The sequence below is a fragment of the Gavialis gangeticus genome, unplaced genomic scaffold (genome assembly GCF_001723915.1).
Source record: "Gavialis gangeticus isolate Ggan-Ray unplaced genomic scaffold, GavGan_comp1, whole genome shotgun sequence".
NCBI classification, from domain to species: Eukaryota; Metazoa; Chordata; order Crocodylia; family Gavialidae; genus Gavialis; species Gavialis gangeticus.
In genome coordinates, this window is record NW_017729001.1 from 10519886 (window position 1) to 10530178 (window position 10293).

Here is a 10293-nt window from a genome sequence, read left to right on the forward strand (position 1 = left end):
GCCCCTGCCCCCGGCCCCGGCCCCGGCCTCGGCCCTGCGGGAGGAGGGATTGTCGCCCCAGCAGCAAATGTGCCCCGGCCCCAGGCACGGGGCGCGGGGGGTCTGGCGGGGGCCCCGTTTACTCGGCTTCGCCCGCGACACTGGAAGGAACCGGGTGGTCCTGGCTGCAAAATCCACCTTGAACTTCCTTTGCCTGAGGGGAGCCAGCTTGCCCTCACCAGCGCTGGTCCTGCTGCCAAGGGGCAGGAGGGCAGAGGAAGACGTGATCGCTCAGTGCCTAGGGCCAGCCCCTTGGAGGACTTTGAATGCCAGGAGAGAGACCTGGAACTGGGCTCTGGGGCCAAGGAGAGGTCTTAGGGGGAGAGTGAAAAGGATGTGTTCACACAGCCGCCCTCCTGTGAGGACAGCCGGGTTTCCCTCCCTGAAGCAAGGGAGCTTTGTCTTGCACTTGGCAGTTTCTCTGCTCCTGACAATTTCGGGGGCGAACCTGAAACATCACCTCCAACTCTTCCCCCTTGCCAGCTGCTGCATGTCAGTCTGACAAGGGGTTAGAGCAGGTGAGCACGCAGGGCTGTGCCTTTTGGACTACTAGCTGAGCCACCATTTTGCCTTAGACAACTAGGATCAAGTCTGCATCCCCAGTGTCGGGAACCAAAGAACCAAGTCGCTCTTTCTACTCAAATGCACAGAGAAGTCCCGCCTGGGATGCTCACTGCTGTGGGATGGGAGCACATGGGAGTAAAGGTTTCTGGACGCCTACCTATCCAGTTGTGTTCATGACCCACCTCGCTGTGGGCTCTTGAGTGCTTTCCAAACACTTAAAATACTTTCTCTCTTCCCTTCCCACCCTCTAGGAGAAATAGCTTCTTTTAGAGGTGTTTTAGTTTGTGTTTCCCTAGGAAAAGCTCAGGAAGGGAAAGCCAAGTTAAAAGCTGTTTCCATTAAGTTCTGAGTGGAGTTGGTCCTGCGATCCTTCATTTCCCTCGTGTGAGGGAAGCCAGCCATGGATGCAAGGCAGGTTGTCTTGCACTTACCCGTTTCCCTGCTCCTGTTCTGAAGGGGCAGGAGGGCAGAGGAAGAATTGATCTCTCAGTGACTCGGGCCAGCCCCATGGAGGACTTTGGATGTCAGGAGAGAGACCTGGAATTGGGCCGTGGGGCCAATGAGAGCATTAGGGGGAGAAAGAAAAGGAGTGTGTTCATAGCCACCTGTGCTGATAGGCAGGGGCTGCTGTTTTGTAGTATTTGGAGCACTTTGAGATATTTATGTAGCAAGTAACGATACACGAGTTTGGAGGTCACGAATGCACAAATCTCCAGGGTCAGAACTGCGCGGGGCAGGTGGGGTGCACGTTCTGGTGGAGCATGGTGAGAACTGGGTGCTTTTTGCCACTTAACATTTCAGGCATCCAGTAGCAGAATGAATCCAGGGACTGCAGACTGACTAACAATGTGAGGACAGATGTCCTGGACCGTGGGGGTTGTGACTGAGGAAACAAGTTTTTTTCTAAGAGCTCTCCTCTTCTTACCAGCATCAGCCCAGACCTGCCAAGATGGGTTTTTTGTTGTTGTTTTTTTTTATCCAGCTGTCCTTATGGCCATGGGGAACCTGGGAGATGGTGCTGCTCACACTTGACAGAAAGGAGGTGGAGATTTATAGACTTAAGAAAGTTACAAAGTGTTGTGTCCTGAATCTTGAAGTGTTTTCTTCCATCAGTCTTATTGGCAGTCCTACTAACAATTAAATTCCCTATTCAGTAAAGTACTTAAGCACTTTCCTACCTTTAATGTACATGAACAAAGTTAGACATGTGCCTAAGTACCTCAGTGGATCAGCCAAAACCATTAAGAGATAATAGTGTCTATCATAAATCAGCATTTCAACATAGTGTTCTCCTGCTAGATAAATACAAACTGAAATATTTATCAGACAAAATATGGAGAGAAAGATGAGGCAAGCCTGGCCTTTGTTAGCCTGTTATCCTAATGATAAAGGTTATAGCAATTAACTACATCTGTTAGATCAACTAATTCCATATTGCAGAAGTTTAATCTGACGTGCATTTGCATATGAAAGTGAAAACTGTGAAGCAGAATCCTGAACAGATGTGTTTTTTGCTTCACCCATTTACATTCCATAGATGTGATTTTTAGCAGTAAATACTGGCTTTTCTGACAGTCTGACGCTATTTTTTCCATAAGAATATGTAAAGCACAGATACTTTGAATTCTTTTTCAGTAACGCATGAAAATCAGTGTACTAAGTTCACTGATTCGAAACAGGCTGGTCCATACAAACTTTTGTGTAAGCAGATCCTTGCTAACCAAAGTAGCCCCATTGATTTCACCAAGACCATTTGGGTAATTACTTGTCTGGATAATGGTAGCAGAATTGGGTCTCAGTTTATTAAAACTGATATGACCCAGAATGTCAGTAAGCTACTATTGTTTAAGGACTGAAGGACTTTAAAAGATTAACCTTGCATCTTTGTCTGATAGGCTGAAAAGCTAAGTGAAAAAACTCATCAATCTATGTACTAATATAACTACACATAGACAAAATGTAATAAAACGCAGTAGTCTAAAACTAATCAGTAACCATGCTTGGACACCAACATGCATGCTTAATATGAACATTAATTCAAATAACATTTCCAAGGTGTTCCTGACGGACACATTTTGCAGAGATGCGGGGCATTGGCTGTCGTTACGTTTCCCTTTTTCTTTGTTTTTAAAAATCTCATGCTACACACCGTCTTTCTTGATTGAAGGCTGTTTGGTTTGATGGTTTCTAGCATCCTTTTCATCTGTGAATATTTTGGATACTATATCAATATAAAATAATAATTCACCATGGTGGTTTGTAAATGCCTGTTTCCTGCAATCTCAAAATTGTGTTTTCACCAAGGCCAAAGGAATTGCACAGATGTAACAGCTGAGGGCAGAAACTGGCTCATTAGTTCCCCTGGTGATCCTTTTCTCCCCTTACGGAGAGGTCTTTATCCACAGCTCAGTTTAAAATCACATGGGCTTTTATAGGCAGGCTCAAATAATTGTCTCTATGGGATATACAGAAACCATTGTGGGAAGAGCACTTCCTGAATGCTGAACACTCCTGGACAGCTTTTAACCACCCACTCCCTGAAGAGAAAAAGCTCTTTACTTCTGCATGAAAGTCCTTTGTCTCCACATCATCCTCATTCTGAACCACTCCCTTCTCACACCAATAATCTGCCCAAGTTTCTGTGAAGCAACCCTATTACCACCCCATAGACCTTCAGCACTTGTAAGTGCTTCTTCCAGAACTTGCACCCTGTTCTGCACTGGAACATTTTTTTGTTTGCACATTCACGTCTTCTGGAATCTAAATCCTTTGTTTTCCAGGATATTTTGCAAAATCCCTACAGATTTATATTCATACCCAGTAAAGTGTTGTGCGGTGTTCCTTACAGAAGGTACTTGGCTGCCGCCCAGGCTGTAGAGATAATCAGACACCTTGCTGTTACAGAGAATGCTACAGAGTTGTTGCTAGTAGAGATGGTGACATGCCCATTTCCAGTATGGGCCTGATTCTGCTCCCAGAAGAGTTAATAGCAAAACTCCCACTGACTCCAGCAGGGGCAGGCTCGGGCTCAGTCTCCATTTGTGTCACATCCTTCCAAAGTTCTTCTCAAATGCTGACAACCAAAATACTATTCACAAGAAATGCATCATCTCTTAGGCTCTAACTGACCCTGGGGATTAAATGACAGACTTGTTTTCAAGCTCCTTCTGTCTCTCATGTTGCCCTCTGTAATTTCTGCTCTGTTTCCTTTGATCTCCCTGATTTCACTCCACCTTTTCTCAAGTTTAGAGGCCTCAGGCTTAGCCATTTTAGGCCATATTTCCTTTGCTGCAGTTGGGAACAGATTCTACCTACCCACCCTTTTTTTCTCTCTTCCTTACTTCCTGCCTCTCTCATTAAGAGAGGACAAATCAGGGGCTTCTCTTTCTCTTGCTCATGGCATAAAAACCAGGGGAACAGTCAAGAAAATTGAAAGGCAGTACACTGAAAACTAATACAAGCAAAACCTTTTCTCCATGGAGCCCAGGAGGGTGATGTAGTCCTGTAGTGCTAGACATGCTTTCTTTTGCATAAGCCATCAAACTGCGGTCCAAGAGAGCTGAGGTCATTGAGGGTTCCTTGGCACTTTGCATACGGAGATCTGTTTACCCCAGTGTCCTTTCCAAAATTCTTCCTTGGATAATTATGTTCTCCCCACCTGACTTGCTCTGCTTTTCCAGTGGGATATTGAATACTTGTTTCTCTTCTGCTTCTGCTGTTCTGTTGTATGGCTTTACTATATTAACCATTTGATACACCCCACCACAGAGGCAGATCATAGTGCTCTCAAAAAAGGATTTTTCGGTATCTTTTAATACCTAAAGAAGGGGTGTTGTATTTTCAGTTAGATGTGAGCAGGCTCCTAGGGTGAAAGGCACTGCAAAAGGGCGAAGTGAATGGATGTATTGTTATCCTCTAGTATCTTCCTCAGTTTCCACTCTGTTCACTATGAGCCTGATCCTGATCCCACTGACTTCAGTTAAAAGACTTGCCATGATTTCACTGAGCTCTGGGTCAGATTCTGCTCAGACTCCAGTGTCCAAACACCTGTGTTAATTTTGTGCCTGCCCTGTTTCCACTGAAGCCTGGTAAGCTTCATATTGGCTTTACATGGAACAAGATTTGGCTCTTTCATGTATATTTCCACTTGGCATTTCTGGTTAATGCCCTTTGTTAGTTTTTGGCAATGCCCCTTCAGCCCTTTGAGTTGAGAGACCAGTGGGGCAATATGGCCACTTCCGCCTGGTTTTACTTGTTCTAGAATTCAGGGTCTGAGGTTCACAATGGCAATTCAATTCAGGCCACAACTGGCTTCATCCTGTTTGAATTTGAATGTCTGCTAGTTTTCTTGAGCAGAGGCATTACAGAAAGTCTTTGGAAGAAGTGGAAGTGCAAAATGGTGCAACATGTCCTTTGCAGCTTGTCCTTCCCTTTCTCGGTGTTCAAATGCTGTTTAAAAAGCATTTGTCCTGGTCAGCTTTAGGCATATTTGCTAATGTTTCCCTACACTTGTGTTACCTCCAGTTAGAAAGTATAGTCAGAAATAACAAAATGACTTTTAAAAAAGAGGGATATAGCTGACTGTGTGCTGGGGTGCCTACAGCCTTGTACAGGGGAACATACAGGGGACTGCTGTTACAGTAATTAAATTGAATTCAATTAATAAATAAATAACATTGATCTGCTCTTGGCTTTGGCCACCAGAGGTGTTTGTTTTCTTAAACAAAATATGCAATTCATCCCTGGAAACATACTTTTCAGGAAGCCCAGTTGCCTTACAGGACTATAAGAAGAGAAGCTCCTTTACAAGACTAGGTTGAGAATTTTGCAGCAACCTATTTTTCTTTCAGGAAATTCCCATCTGTGAAAACCAATATAGTTCACAGGAACACACGGTTGTCAGTTAAGTTTAAGGGGGAAAAATTAAAAGAAAGTCATAAAGCAGTTCAAGTAGAAGTGTCCTGCTTTAATATTTTCAGAATGGAGCATTTTGCCTTTTCATTAGAAACATGATTTTTCACTTTTGACTTGTCCAAAACTAAAGGCAAAATCCTAATGAAGCTTTCTTCCTGACCCCAAACAAACCTGGGGCAGGAATTTTGTTTTGAAAAAAATGTTGAAGTGTTTTGTTTTCATTCCAGAATGGGAGGATAGGGGGAAATTGAACTCACAGGATCTCCCACTAAATGGAAAATCCAATTCCTGCTCAGCTTTATTCCTTCTACTTGCACTAGCCCTTGCTCAAAAACAAATCACCGGCCACAATTTAAGTCAGGAAGTTACAGAAATTTATTTATTCTCCTTAACTTCATTGAGCTCAAGAAAGTTATACCAGGGATGGATTTGCCCCATGAAACCCTGGATGTTCCTTAATAAACAGAACATATACAGTGTCTAGCAAATGATACCCCTTATTACAGTCTGTTGGTCTTCCTTTGATGCTGACTGCGGCTAAACAGATCTAAGATTAAGGATCGGGTCTTTAGGGAACAAAAGCTATGCAGTAATATTTGGTGTCCTCTCAGTTTCAAATGCACTTTCATGGTCTGCATGGCCTTGGTATGTAACAACAGGAAAGCTACCTATCAAAAGTATATGATTTATATTAACTGAAATACTTTTCTGATACTGTGCCACATAAATGTATTCACAAATAAGTCTGAAGGTTGAGAGTTTGTATCAGTAAATCAAAGGTAAAAGTATTATAAAAAATGGAAGGGCATTAGAAGAATGTGAAATTCAAAGTTACAGTTAAACACAAACGTTTGAAAGTAGGTAAGTGCACAGGAGTAGCCTTCTACTACCCTAAACTGGGACCACTAGCAGCATCTTGAGAACCCCCCACCCCAAAACTCTGAGATGTTTTATCCATCCTTATTATCAGTGGCCACAAAGATGTATTTGTCTTGTGGTTACAGCAATTACAGCTTGCTTTATTAGTGTATACAGTCCACAGAAACAGATATACCAGGTGTACTGGTACTTTACAGATTCCCAGTTCTGTAGATAGGATGCTAAAGACCATCATTCCGTGCTCTTCCTTGAGAGCCTGATCCAAAGCTCACTGATGCCAGTGTAATCATTTCTAGTGTTTCTACTGTTTTTGCTGGACAGGTCCTAAATTTCATAGGTCACAACAGTAACCCAGGTATCATTAGGTACAGACTTGTGTTTCCTCAGGCCAGACCATGGAATTAGAGCACTCACTTAAACCAGCAGAGGTTAGCATGGTGCTATGCTATCAGACTTAGTACAAGAGATCTATGTGTAAAGACTTGCTGTTGTGGCAAAATATGTTTAAGGCACCGTAGGTGCACCAGGCAAACTCTGTAAATCACCCCATCAGATTTCATAAGGGTCATCATGGGTGGCAGTAGTCATTAGGAATCTCACTGGATTTCACAGTACCTCATTCAGCAATGAATCTCTCCTTTAATATACTTTTCAGTATCTCCATTTTGGGCTTATGCACTAGACCAGTGGTCTCCAAAGTGTTTTGATTGCGCACCCCTATCAGTAAAAAATTTGTGACCACGCACCCCCAATATATATATATTTATAGAAATAGAAATAGACGTTCTAATATTTTCTTCCTGCACCCCAATGGATCGTCTTGCACACCCCACTTTGGAGACCACTGCACTAGACCATACTAAGGTCTTTCAAATAAATCTCCATCTGAAGTCTCCCAAATGAGGCATTTTGTAAATAGGACACAGCACAGAGCAGTGAAAGAATTTTCAAACTGTAAAAAACAACTGCTTGATTTCCTTTGTCACACTGCTTTCTTTAAGACAATTTGCCAGGAAAACCTCAAATTAAGTGAAAAATATTGGCTGCTGGCCACAAAATGCATATGAGGATGGAGCACTTTTGTTGACTGTTCTACTCTGTAGAGAGGGTAGAATTGGACTTTTAGCATGAAAAAAAGGGCAAAACTGGGCCTTTAAACTCAACTGTATATGTTATTATCACCCGTGTTAATTTTCTTCCTGCTGTCCATAGCCTGAGTTCTCTCACTTGCCTTGAATTAGCTATAATTGTCTGTTGTACAAAGCAACCCACAGCTAAATACTTTAATAATAGTATAAGCTGCTGCCTCCTGAATTAATTTTTTAAAGAAAATCTATATTACTTAGCCCACAGATTGGTTTATTTGACCATTTCTTTCAATGTCTTGGGTAAGCCCTACATGTTCCATACGTCTTGAATGTCAGTAAATAATAAAACAATCAAGTTGTGACTAATTTGGTTGCTCCAGGAAATACAGCAGGTAATCCCATTTTTTGATCTGACAAAGAAATCTGGACCTGTTCCCATGCCACCGTGCTCCCCTAAATTTTTAAACTAATCCTTCCAATGGATGAATTTTAAGAATAGTTACCAAATGCCATTTGCCTCACATAAATCGGAATATATAGGGGTTGTCCATATCAGAGTGCTTGTAAAAGATACAATCTAGTACAAAGAAGTTTTAACTCAGAGAATGCCTATGGACTATTTTCTAGAGATGGCTCAGACTTAGGTGTTCACAATGACCCCTTCTGGTCTTATAGTTTATGACTCTTACTATAGAATAGTTGCTATATATAGTATGTAAGCATATACTTGAAGATATGCACTCATACAAATGCCAGATTAATTTTAGGGTGCTGTTCTCAGAACACTGTGTATGCTGCACACCTACACATTTATATTATAATTATAATTAATAATATAAAATGCTTTACAAAAATCTAAATAGGCAAAGTCCCTGCCCAGTGATTGTTCATACAGTAAGTGTCTTTACTTTGTTTTTTTCATTAACAAGGAACTAATAATCAAGTCTTCAAAATTTGGTTTTGAAAAATAAACACTGGAAAAAAATGGGAAATGAACTAGGTCCATTTACAGACCTTGCAGTGACATTCATCTCGCTTGCTCATATGCTTACTTACAGCACATATATTCTTCATGCTCCTGGTTTTCTGTTCTTGGCTTTTATAAGGTAAGTTGCTTTGTGTCTTTTATAAGGTAAGTTGTTTTGTGAAGGGGATCACCCTGCCTGACAGGATGCAGGACTACCAAGGTAAGGGTGATCATATGCCTATAATTGGCGAAGATCTTGTGAGAGAATAGCTTGAGGGGCTAGACATCCACAACTCAGCTGGCCCAGACAGAATGCACCCAAGAGTGCTAAAAGAGTTGGCTGACATCATAACATGACCAGTGGCGAGGATATTTCAGAACTTGTGGTGCTTGAGAGAGGTTCCTGAAGATTGGAAGAGGACCAATGTGGTGCCTCTCTTCAGGAAAGGAAGGAAGGAAGATCCAGGGAACTATAGGCCAATCAGTTTGACCTCAGTCCCTGGAAAGATCTTAGAAAAAATGATCAAAGAAACCATCAACAACAGGCTAACAGAAGGCAGCATTCTGAGAGATAGCAAACATGGCTTTGTTGTGGGTAGGTCTTGCCTGACCAACCTCATTTCCTTCTGACCAGGTAATGCATCACCTGGACAAAGGAAAAGAGGTTGATGTCATATATTGAGATTTCGAAAAAGCCTTTGACTTGGTCTCCCATGATGTCCTCATAGTAAAATTGGGGAACTGCAGCATCGACAACCTTACAGTCTGATGGCTAGGGAACTGGCTCCATGGTCAGACCCAGAGAGTGATAGTCAATGGAACCGAGTCAACATGGTGCATGGTCACCAGTGGCATCCCCTAGTGCTCAGTACTTGGATCAATACTTTTTAATATATTAATAAATTATCTGGATTTGGGTATCAGAAGCAAACTGGCTAAGTTCTCAGACAACACCAAATTATGGGGAAGTACGGTCACTCTAGAGGATAGGCTGGCAATTCAGGCCAACCTGGACAGGCTCACAAGGTGGGCAGATCAAAACATGATGACATTCAACATAGAGAAATGCAAGGTGCTGCACCTCAGAAGAAAAAACCCACATCATATTTATAGGCTCAACAGTGCTACACTCACTAGCACTGCAACCAAAAGAGACTTGGGGGTCATGATTGACCATAAGATGAACATGAGCTACCAATGTGATGCTGCAACCGGCAAAGCAAATAAAACTGGCTTGCATCTACTGATGCATCTCAAGCAAGACCCAAGAAGTCATCCTCCCACTTTACTTAGCATTTGTGAAGCCACAGCTGGAGTACTGCATCCAATTCTGTGCCCAACACTTTAGAAAGGAGTTGGAGAAGCTTGAGAGAGTCCAGAGGAGAGCCATGCACATGATTAGAGGTCAAGGGAACAGGCCTTATGAGGAGAGGCTGGGAGGCATGGGACTCTTCAGCCTGGAGAAGTGAAGGCTCACGGGTGACTTGGTGGCAGCCTATAAGTATATAAGAGATGTGCATCAGGAACTGGGGGAACATCTGTTGACCAGGGCATTCTGAGGGAAAACAAGGTTGAATGGTCACAAACTGCTGGAAGACCATTTAACACTGGACATAAGGAAAAACTTCTTTACCATCTGAGTCTCCAGAGTCTGGAATAGATTCTTCCCAGAAGTGGTGCAAGCACCTATTCTGGATACCTTAAGAAACACTTGGATGCTTATCTTGTTGGGATGATCTGACCCCAGCTGACTTCCTGCCCCTTGGGCAGGGGGCTGGACCCAATGATCTCACAAGGTCCCTTCCAGCCCTAATGTCTATGAAATCTATTAAATCTATGTGT

General features: G+C 42.7%; 1 protein-coding gene across 1 annotated transcript in view; it reads left to right on the top strand.

The window, feature by feature from the left end:
• The window catches only part of TMEM233 (transmembrane protein 233), a 26385-nt gene that overhangs the window by 287 nt on the left and 15805 nt on the right, over positions 1-10293 (top strand). The gene's annotated exons all lie outside the window — the stretch shown is intronic.